General features: G+C 41.9%; 1 protein-coding gene across 2 annotated transcripts in view; it reads right to left on the bottom strand.

The window, feature by feature from the left end:
* ARHGEF3 (Rho guanine nucleotide exchange factor 3) overlaps positions 1–12233 on the bottom strand; it is a 309795-nt gene that overhangs the window by 122706 nt on the left and 174856 nt on the right. The gene's annotated exons all lie outside the window — the stretch shown is intronic.

Below are 12233 nucleotides of genomic sequence, written 5' to 3'. Positions count from 1 at the left end.
AAATAAATAAAATCTTTAAAAAAAATTAGGACTATGAAGATCATAGTTGGGTTATCAGGGCAGGGGGATAGTGGAAATGGTTTATCTTGGCACGGAGGAGTATTTTGTCAATTACATTGTTTGGAGTTGCCAGCATATAGTGATAATAAAAAGCACATAGACCTGAAGTCAACTTTTTATTGCTTTTCAATTCTTTAGCCAATGCATTCCCTTATTGCCTGAAATAGGGCAACTGCTCCCATCACTCCCCTACCCGCCCACCTTGGTCCACTTCTAATGAAGGAAACCCATTATATTAAAATAGTTATCAACATATTAATTAATTTATCATATGGCACAAATGATTTCTTTGCTCATGCTTTAAATAACAAGATCTGGTGATGGGTCTGCTAACTACTGTCATTTTCAGTAATCATGTACATGCAAGATATTTAGAGATATATGCAACCAGTGTCATGTAAAAAGAAAATATCAGGGCATTCTTTCGGTGACAGAGTCACAGGTACTGCTATGGTTTGCTGCTCTCATTTGTAACAAAAGGAAATGTATTTTTTCAGTTGGAAGTTAGTGAAAATAAAGATGTGATTTTTTTTCTAATCCAAATTTATAGACTCTATGGAAATTGCTAGAAGTTTTGATCAAGGGGTGTAAAATGATCTGATTTATGTTTTAAAAAATCAGCCTAATAGATGTTGGGGGGGTAAAGCAAAAGGAAAAAACATGCACTAAGGTCATTTTCCGTAGAGAGGATGGCAATGGCCAGTTGTAAGGAATGGCAACACCACGCTTTTCTTGCTGAGAAACTGCTAAAGAACAGATCTGTCTTTATGAGCGCTCCCTGGGCTGGGGATGAAAAAGGCCACGTTGCAGCAATAAAGCACCTCTGGCCCTCTGCTGCCAACAGAGAGAACAAGAGGTCACAGCCAGGAAAGACCCCTGTGCAAGTCAGTGAAGCTCAGAGAAAAGAAACAGCATTTGCCCCTGTTTCCTGTAAGATGGGCCTCATGATAACTACCCGCCGGGCTGGGTCAGCTGACGAGAGGAGCTGCCGGACACAGTGCCAGGCACCAGCGAACAGCGAGCCTTCAGGAAGTCGTGGTCAGTGCTGTGGTGGGACCGGGCTCCTCTGGTGCCTTCTGCCTGGAACCTTGATCGTGCACTTTGGAGGGAGGGTGGGGCGTACAGGAGTCTGAGAAACCATCTGGCCTTGCAGACTGTCAAGGGATGGCCCCAGGTGATCTATAAAGGGACCAGGGCCCAATTCTGACATCTAGGGTTGGAACAAAACCTGTGTGAGCTCCTCAAATACTCAAAATCTAAAACCTACATTGCCCACGTAAAAACATACCAAAGGAAACCCTCCTCCTAGCAGGGCAAGCAAGAGGGTAAAGAGGGTAAAGCAGGAGCTCCAGACCTGGGCTTCCCTCTCTTGATGCATTTGCAGAGGGGGCAGTGGGCCACCAGCTCCTTAAAGGGAGCCTGTGCTTGTACTGCCGAGGGGCTGGAGGGTGGGGCTGGTGAAGCCTAGACTTTCAGGGCCCTTGGAAGAGGGGCTGCTCAGAGCCCCTCGGGGAGCCAAGAATAGAGTCCACCACTGCCAAGTCCTGTGCTTAGCCCAGAAGTTCCTGCCAGACAGCACTCCTTCTCTCCCCAAAACTGGAGAGTGTGCCTCACTCAGGTTCTTGCTCCTCTCTCTCTTCTAAGGGTCATTGAAAACTTCTACCCTACCTTTGGCATTTTTGTTTCTTTTTTACTCTTTCTCTCCCGAATGCCTCCGATCTAAAAAGTAGCAGCTCTACTTCCAGTGGCTTATAACAGTTCTCAAGTGGCCCCCAAAACCCACACACAGCGACAGAGTGCACTAAAAATAAATGGCCTCTGGCCAATCTAATACAGAGTCAAAAACAGAGATCCACAGCTTGAAATGGGGGAAGCAAAAGGAAGGGTAACTCCCTGACCCTCCTTGCTCATCCACCTTTCAGGGATTTAAAAGGAATGGCACAAAGGCAAAGACATAGTGACGGGGACTGGAACGGGGAGTGGGGGCAGTTTGTCCTTCCTTAAGTGTGAGAGATGTCAACCCCCCCACGCCCAGAGTAACCGAAGCACCACCCAAGAACCCCTCTACTCCACAAATCCTGTGTTCACTTTGAACTCAGATCCATGGAACAGCTTTAGTCGAGCCAACATCAAACCACATTTTAAGAGGGTGGGGAAATACCCCTTCCCAAATCCTGGCTCTTATTCCAATGGCTAAACAAAAAGCTTTTATGCGAATTATTTCACTGGGCGACACGTCATGAAGAAAGCAGTCCACTTGCAGTCTGAAGGTCAACAGTGCTGCTTTGTCTGAATTTGTGTCCTCTACAGGGCCAAGGCTGAGACGTGCCGCCCTCCAGGGATCTCTGTGGCAATGTGCATTCATTTAAAGACTACACAGGATGAGGTTGCTGTGGGCAGCTGACCAAGGCTGACCAGCAAATTACACCTCCTGTCTTTCCTTTGGCTCTCTCATTAGATTTGTTTTTAGGTCAATGAAAATGTTATCAACACTCCTCCTTTGGAAAATGTTTGTGGTTGCAGCTGAGCACACCTGTTACAACTGCTGACAAAGGATTCCAAAATCATAGGGCACAAGAGTCAAACGAACCCCCTTAGCAAAAACTCCTCTCGCTTTTTTCCACTCCATTTGGGCTGTGTTCACGGGGCTGCTTCATTAGAATCCCTGCTTTCACTCCTACTCGTGTGAACGGTTTTGTTTTATTTTTCTAATGAATCACATCTGGTGGGTTTCAAAAAGGCATCTGTTATGGACTGAATATTTGTGTGCCCCTAACATTCATATGTTAACCCCCATTGTGATGGTATTTGGAGGTAGTCCTTTGGGAGGCAATTAGGTTTAGGTGAGGCCATGAGGATGGGGCCCCCACAATGAGATTAGTGCCCTTACAAGAGCTCCTGTCTCTCTTCCAGCCATCTGAGGACACAGAGAGAAAGTGAGATGGTGGTTGTCTGCAAGCCAGTTAGAGAGCTCTCACCAGAGATCAAATGTTCTGGCATCTTGATCTTGAATTTCCCAGCCTCCAGGACTATAAGGACTTGAATTTCCCAGCCTCCAGGACTATAACACTTAGTCCAAGTGTTTAAGCCACTTGGACTAAGGTATTTTGTTATAGCAGCCTGAGCTAAGACAGCTCCTAATTAAAGAACAGTCTTATGTTTGCCATAATGAGAAATGGAAAAGTATGCACTAGTGTCCTTGACTGCTTATGACTTCTTCCACTATCCAAGGAGTGGAGAGAAGGACTTGAAGCAGGGTGGTCACATGAACAAACTTAAGATGCTGGTCTCCCATTATTAACCAACATCTAATGTATTTACCTTCTAATCATCTACCTGAAAAACCCATGGTACCCAAAACATCATGGATCAGGGAATTGGGGCACTGGAAAGGATGTAATTTGACTGCTTTACTTTACAGATGTGGGAACTGGTGCCCAGAGAGGTGAAGCAACAGGTACAAGGTCAGATAGCTACCAATGACAAAAGTCAAAATAAAACCCTAGTCTTCTAATCCATGCTGAGAAATGCCTATCCCAGATGAGGCAGTAAAGATACAAAGTTTTACACACGTTCCTCAAACTCATCTGCTCCACAGCCAGCTAAGTCTTACATCAAACGTTGGCTCCTCTGAGACATTCTCCACTCAGCAACCGGGAGAATCTTCTCAAAACACACAACACGCCCTTGCTTAAACCTCCCCGTAGCTCTGCTAGTGACTCCCTACTGTTCTTAGGATAACAATCTAAATCTTGAGCATGTTCTTTGAGGCTCTGCATGGTCTGCTTTCTGCCAATTGCTCTAATCTTACCATCTACCACTGGCCAGACGCACTTGCCTTTAAAGCAGCATGCTCCATCCTACCACAGGACCCTTGCACATGCTGTTCCCATGCTGCAACTCTCATTCTCACCTTTGATCTAGTTAACATTTCTCCCTTCTTTCAGATCTCACTTCCTCAAAGAAGCCTTCCTTGACCTTTCATGACTAGGTCAGGGTCCTTGATTAAATGCCCTCACAGCAACATGCTTCTCTCGCTTTCTAAGCTTTTATTTCCAGTTGTTATTATATTCTTGTTACTGTAATTATTAATTAATGTCTGCCTCCTCAACTAGGCTGTAAATTACCAGAAACTTGCCTATCTTGTCACCATTTTATCCTCTATCAACACAGTACGAGCATAGAGATGCTCAATCAATATGAATATGAATAAAACAATTAATGAGAAAAAGAATTTAAAAATGCACGTTAAGGTCCTTGAGGATCTTAGAGAAATGTCTTCTGAGTCACTTGTACATTGGGAAGCTATTCAATGATCAATGCTGCTTCACACAGATCTTTCTAGGAGAGAGGGAAATGACTTGATAATCCTTCTCTCAGAAGCACACTTTCTTCTTCAAGACCACATCACATAAAATATAGGAACATTTCGATGTCTACTCAATCAAATGTCACTCTTCTGCTAACAACATGAGACCTTCCATCAATGGAAGTTCCTAACCTAAACAAAATGTCTGGGGTCCCAATGGCAATTTTGTTCCTTACTGTGGTTTCTCGAGACCCCATCAATCAAGCCCTTCGTTATATAACACACAGAGCTAACCCTCTCTTTATACCATCCCTGTTTTCAGACACATTCTTCATGACCACTGCCAGCAGTGGCTCATTTCTCATTTCAGACACTCCTCCACTTTCCCGCGGGGACAGCAAGCACATGGCCTATCTCCCGCAATCTGACAACAATTTAAATGAAATCTCAGCCTCAGTTGCTGCTTGTATTACGGAGGGAGGCCTGTCATCGAGGAACACAGCGCAACTTAGAGCAGGCATGTGTCAGAGAACACGGACGGTGTGGTGCTTCAGACACAAAGCACAAGCAAAACAGGAAACGTCAACTTTAAAGGAAGGCAATTTACAATTTTTTAAAGCCACATATGTTTCAGCTAAACATAACTTTCAAATTTGTGAAAACCAAACCGTGTTACAAAGATGTTTTCTCTCTTCTCTCTCCTCTGTGGAATTTAGTCAATTCCTGTGGCTTTAACATGTGGACAGGTGGCTGGTGAGGTGCCATCTGCGAGGCTGGACATGTTGTTCAAAGGGCAGTCGCCTCTGTCCGCTGTAGGTGAGTCTCTGTCATTTGGGTTATTTGCAAATAAAAATAAGCCTACTTTTTTTTTTTTTTTAAGATTTTATTTACTTATTTATTTATTTTGAGAGAGGGACAAAGGGAGAGGGAGAAGCAGGCTCCCGATGTGGGGCTCGATCCCAAGACCTTGAGATCATGACCCGAGCCGAAGGCAGATGCTAACTGACTGAGCCACCCAGGCGCCCCCCTTTCTTTTAAATTATTAGCATGATTAAACTGACTATCATTACGTCCATTTAGAGGGGTCCATGCAGCACCTCTTACTTAATTTCCCACTGTCTTATAATCAATAAAAGCCATTTTAAACCACAGCCTTATTTACCTTCTCCAAGTAAGATAAGCCAAACACAAGGTAAGGGGAAGCTGAAGGTGGTGGGTCGGCATGGCAGGTACCCCACGGCCCTTTCCCAGGTGGGGCGCCTCCACTCACCCTGGAGGGCAAGTGGGGAAGAATTCCACTTGGGTCCAGCTGGAAGAACGTGGCACACTTCTTGTTCCTACAAAATTGAGTCTCTCCAAAGCGGCTCCCTTATTTTCTCCACAGCACTGAGAATGCTCAAGAATGCAAGGCACGCTCACATTTCAATACAATTGCCAGAACACATTCCAGGCTGAGATACAAATCATGTACTGGCACTCTACTGTTGTTAAATGTCCCAGAATATACTCCTTCCCATTAACTCGGATCAACCAGAGATGAGCGTCGTGACGCCTTACAAGTTCCTCTCTTTCCACGACCACATGGTGGGCTTGAGGAGCAGCATTCAGCATTCAGTAAATACCAAACGGAAAGGAACTGAGACTTCAAAAGGGGAATGTTTTTCATTTTAACAGAAAATTTCCGTTCTGCCCATTATCCTGAGAGAGTTAGATGTGCGAGCGCGGGCATTCACGATTCCACATCTGCACAAATCATGTGTACATTCCATATTGCTTATGTCCTCTTATCTTCAGGCTGATTTCTTTTATTAGCTCATAAAACCCTGGCCCTATGTTCACTTGTCTTGCTCTGGATACCATGAGGTCTCTTCAGGTAGGTCAGCCTTGGTTTTATCCTCTTGTTTTATCACTGTTCTTCAAAATGAGAGAATGCAAAAATGTGCACAGAGGAAGACAGACGTTCTTAAAATGTTGCCAAGATAAATCGAAGTCATGTTTACAGTCACCTCCCAAAGACAGTGTGAAACATGAATGATGAAGTGGCCGCTCATCCAGTTATCCAACAAATGTGAATTGGACACACTCTGTGTGAGACACCATTCCAGATGTTAGGTATAAGGCAGAAAAAGAAAAGTTATATCCCAGTGTGAAGATACTGATAAATAAAAATACATAGTGTGGCAATACTAGGAAGAAGAAAATAAAGTCAGGTAGGAAGACCTTTGAGCAGATACCTGAAGGAAGATGAGGAAATATGTCCTATGGGTATTGAAAAGAGTTTTCCATAGAGAGAATTGGTTTTGCCAAGGCCCTGGCATGTGAGTGTAGAAGAAAAGGAGGGCCAGGGTGTGAGAGTACAGGGCAAGGGAGAGTGGTAGGTGATGAGGTGCAGAAGAAGCCTCATGACCTGAGTGTGCTCGGCCTCAAGGGCCACTAGAAAGATGCAGTGATGCCACTGAGTCAGGAGGGAGACATGAGCAAGACGGTGTGTAACTTTAACTTAGGCTTAAAAGAAATTCTCTAGCTGCTGTGTTGATAGTGAACAACAGAAGGTCAAGGGCAGAAGCAAGGAGACCTGGTGGGAGGCTTCTGGAATCATCCAGCCACTACGGAGATGAGGGGAGCCTGATGAAAGTGGTCCAGCTGGGCGTGATCATGGTGTGGTTCTGGCTCTTCGCCAGGCAGAGCTCACGGTGATGTTATCAGCCAGTTACCCATTGTTTGTGACTGCTTAGCTCTGAATCAACCTTTGCAGAATGCAATCAACAGCTGAGACATTTTGTTAAATACTTCTATTAATTATTATTTACAAATAATAATTCATTTAAAATCAAACTTGTTCCTCCCAAAAGGCCACAGGACTCCCTCTTGTTTTAAGCAACACATAAACATCTTTATTTCTGCCTTCCTGGTATCACTTGTCTTTTATGAGAATTACCAAATTTACATTTGAAAAAAATCCATTCAACAAATCTTTTTCTGAGGGCTGGATACATACTGGGCACTTTCTTGGGCACCAGGGTGACAGTAGTGCCTAAAATAGACAATATCTCTGTCTGTGTCCCGTCCCATGCTCCTGGATTATTTTACATCAGCAGTAATGAAGTGCTTACTGTGTGCCAAAGCCCTGCTACATTATCTTACTGAACCCTTACAACAACTCAATTATCATCTGCATTTTCTAGCCAAGGAAACTATAACCCAGAGAGGTCGAATATGCTGCCCAAGATCACACAGCTAGGAAGTGGTGAGGCCAGAATTCAAAACACCAGAACCAGAACTCTTAGCTTCTGCATGTTCCTGGATTTCAGGTACAATCCAGAACATGAGTCCCAAGAGACTTTTACTCTTCCTTGGTCATTTTGGGCAGGGCACTTGACTTGTCTCATTTCAATTTTCATATCTACAAAATGAAATGCATTCAACTAAATAGTTTCTAAGGTCCCTTCCAGGTCTAAAACTTCTAGAGATTTTGCTCTGAAACCCAGCGCTCTCAGAGCTAAATACCCTAACTGTAAGAACACGAGGCAAAGCCTACCCGCCATACAGTATAATTTCTCAAGGCTGGCTCTTGCATAAAATAAAGTGCAGCACTTCCCCAGATGAACCTGTGCATTGACCAGCTAAAAGAAAATAAGTCCGTTTCAAGGATCCTCTAAGGGAGAAAAATCTCAGTAGCAGTGAAATCTATAGCAAAATTTCTTTCTTTCAAAACCAACCAACAATCTGGAATTACTCCCCTACAAGAAGGAGAAAACCAATCCCAGGTATAGCTAAGATGTGTCTTCCCTGTGCTTGGTTAACCTGCAACAAAATCAAGAGCAATCCCACTTGTCTGTTGACCAAAAAGTCTTAAGTCTTACTTCCTGCAGTGTCCTTGTGCCTAACACAGGCTAAAGTTCAATAAATATCAGTTGACTGAATGAGTCATGAATGATTTCATGAATGCACTAAAGAATGAACAGATGAACTCATTAATTCTACAGTGATAAATATTTCCTTGATAGAATTTATATAGATCTGGCCAGCAAATGCATCACTTTCCTTTGCCAAATAAAGGTGAAGAAAATAGTGTAGATGTATTGATTTTAGTCTTCAGTAGAAGACTCCAATTTGGTAAACTGGTATTTTGAGGCATGTGGGCAGTAAAAGAAATTCACTTATAGAACTAGAAGAGGAAAAATCAGTCTTCTGGGGCACCTGGGTGCCTCAGTCGTTAAGCGTCTGCCTTTGGCTCGGGTCATGATCCCAGGGTCCTGGGATCGAGTCCTTCATCGGGCTCCCTGCTCAGCGGGAAGCCTGCTTCTCCCTCTCCCACTCCCCCTGCTTGTGTTCCCTCTCTCACTGTGTCTCTCTCTGTCAAATGAATAAATAAAAAATCTTAAAAAAAATCAGTCTTCTGCTCAGGAAAAAAACCACAATAAACACCTTCAGTTCCCTGCATGACTTCTACAGAGTTGACCACAAGCTGGCATTTTGATGACTGAAGATAAGCCCATGGCTCAGTTTCAAATGCTTCACAATCAATACCAACCATGAGTGTCGTTTGCCAAGAAACCACCTGCTCATATGGGTTCAACTCTCCCCATAAAATGATCTACATATAGCACTGTTAAACTAGACAGCAGGGTGGAGGAAGACGCACAAACCATGAGATTTCTCCTGGACCCTTCATTCTTCTGGCATTTTTCAGAAGTTACCCAAGAACCTAAGTATCAATCAGATGACATAAAAAGTTTATGCACAGTCAACATCAAGGGGAAAAGTCAACATACTACCTTTTCTTCACAGAGAATGAGCATCAGACACAACTGAGAAAATAAGGAGGAAAAAAAACAGCTTCTGCTATTCAAACCTGGAACATATAACCAGATCAAAGAGGAAGCTTGATGCAATTATGTAAGTCATTTGGGGAAAAACTCAATTAGCTGGGAACGGAAGCCCAGATGGAACTTCCTAACCAAGACTATTTACATAATTTTTAGGTGGACAGACCTAGGCTACATTTTAGAAAAAAAAATCATAAGCAAAAGTATTTATGAACAATTATTTTCTGGTGACTTTTTACCACAAATAATCTCAGTCAAAATAGAGCTACTGATAAACTGCAAAATTTCAAAGGCAGTTGAGCTATAAACTTTGTCAACATCACAAATATACTCTTTGAATTCACAACTACAGTTTCCCCTCCCTCCCTTCCTTCCCTCCCTTCCTTCCCTCCCTTCCTTCTTTCTTTCTTTTCTTTCCTCCCTCCCTTCCTTCTTTCCTTTTCTTTCTTTTGAACCATGGGTGACTCAGAAGGAATATGCTTCTGGATATATAAATTTAAACAGTGCATATACTTTTGCTTAACTGACGCACACATGACGGAGACAAAATAACTTTCTTTCTCCAATGCTCACAGCCTGTTCAGATCTGCATTTGATAACAGTATGGTTTTTATCTATTTGTTTTTCTCTGGTGTCCATGAATGGAAGCAGAACAAAAAAAGAGCACAGGAATCTGAACCACAAAAATAGTAATTTAACATTTTTCATACTAACATTAAAATAGCATATGTCCACAGGCACTTTTTTTGTATTTATCTTACTGCTTGCTCTGGAGGATGAGACGGTCTTTGTAACTAGAAAATACTGGCCATCAGTAGTGCCCCTCAATGGAGAATCGTGTTAAAATCATGGAGAATCATATTAAAGTAAACTATGATCCATTTGTTTTATGCAATAATAAGCAGTAGTTAAAAAAATAAGACATATCCTTTAATAAGTGAATGAATAAACTGTGGTACAGCCATACAATGAAATACAATTTCAGTGATAAAAAAAGAAGTGAGTTCTCAAGCCACAAAAAAAGACATGGAGGAAACTTAAATTTATATTACTAAGTGAAAGAAGCCGGTCTGAAAAGGCTACATACTGTATGACATTCTGGAAAAGGCAAAACTGTGGCGACAGTAAAAAGATCAGTGGTTGCCAGGGGCTGCAGGAAGGAGGGACGAATAGGCTGGAGCACAGGATTTTCAGGGCAGTGAAACTATTCTGCAAGATGCTATAATGGTGGATATTTGTCATCACACCTTTGTCAAAAGCCACAGAATGTACAACATCGAGTGAAGTCTAATGTAAACTATGGACTTTGGGTAATGATTATGTGTCAGTGTAGGTTCGTTGATTATAACAAAGGTACCACTCTGGTAGATGTTGATGATGGGGGACAGGGCTCTGCATGTGTAGGGTGGGAGCACGTATGGAAACCCTCTGTACTCTCTGCTCAATTTTGTTGTGAATCCAGAACTGCTCTTAAACAATAAAGACTACTTAAAAGGAGAAAAAAGCAAATTGCAAAGTAAAATAAAAAATGGCAACACCTATGTCTGTAAAAAGCTACCACAAGCTAATTTTTATTCCTCTATCTATATGTCTAACTAGGTCTAAACACCTGGAAGGAGACTAAACTGATAACCAGGATTATAGCTGAAGAGACACGTGGAACCAGGACATCATCAAGGGGCTGTTAGTTCTATTGCTGTTGTTTGGTTTTTTTTTTAATGGTGGAAATGTGTGCAGAATTACTTGTGTATAAAAAATAAAACTGTTTTTCTCTTTAAAATATTCATTTCATATTTTATGCGAAAGAGGTCCAAAGTAAATTACAAATATAATGACATTCTATCCCTAAATACTTTAGAATTCATTTCTACCAAATAAAAACATTTTTCTACACTAAGACTATTTTTTCTAATAACAGAAGAAGCAGAAAAGATTTTCTACTAAAATACTGGGGTGACTCAATTAATATATTTCTTTTTTAAAGATTTATTTATTTGAGAGAGAGAGAGAGAGAGTGCACAGGTGCATACAAGTGCACCTGAGCTGGGGGGGGGGTGGTGAAGAGGGAAAGAATCTGAAGCAGACTCCCCACTGAGCATGAGCCCGAGGTAGGGCTCGATCTCATGACCCTGAGATCACAATCAGAGCGGAAATCAAGAGTCTGATGCTCAACCGATTGAGCCACCCAGGCACCTCTCAATTAATCTATTTCAAAAAGCTGAGGTGATATCAAAGAAAAACCTATATCCAAGTGTTGAGAATTGATTTAATGGTTATTGCAAGGTTTTCCTAAAAACAATATCATCATTATTCCAGCCCCTTACTTCTATACAACATTTTACATTCTCTCCTTTAAAACACTAACAACCTCACATACCAATAGGCCAAAATTAATTATATTTGTTGCATTTTTTACTTCAGTCATTTGAATTACTAAAGTAATACAATGCAAAAGACCTATTATAGCAGATCGAGTGTCTTAATCAAGAATTCCTAATTTAGAATTCTCAGCCCCCCAAGAAGTGCATGGACAAAATTCAGGGCATCTGTGAACTTGGATGGAAAAAAAAATACATCTTTAGTTTCATTAACAACTGAAATCTAGCATTTTCTTCCAGTATAAATGAAGGCGACAGATCACAGAAGCATTAGCAGACCCATGACTTTGTCACCATAGAAATCACTATATTTTCAAACCACAGAATGGTCGGTACAGGTATTTCAAAGTATCATCTAGTAGAAGGTGTATTAGTTATTGGACTTACTGCCAGATCTTGTTACTTAAAGCATTAATTAAGAAGCACATGTGTAACTCTTACTACAAATTTGTAATTTAAAGATTTTGATAACTGCATTTCAATATAACTGGGTTTTGTTGTCATCTTATGTATTTAATTTTAGGCATATAGAGATGGCCTTCTAGGGGGCAGGGGAATTCATAGGTTTCCCAAGATGCCAAAGGTCAAGAACCCAGGAACTGAAACTCCGCTTCTCATAATTCCATCCTCCAAAAAGCCACTGTCCACAATGCAGTG

Source organism: Eumetopias jubatus, unplaced genomic scaffold, assembly GCF_037043125.1.
Source record: "Eumetopias jubatus isolate StellerSeaLion01/CBP00866 unplaced genomic scaffold, mEumJub1_p1.0 scaffold_1, whole genome shotgun sequence".
NCBI lineage: Eukaryota > Metazoa > Chordata > Mammalia > Carnivora > Otariidae > Eumetopias > Eumetopias jubatus.
Note: the sequence above shows the minus strand (reverse complement) of the source record. Positions and strands in the feature narration are given on the sequence as shown.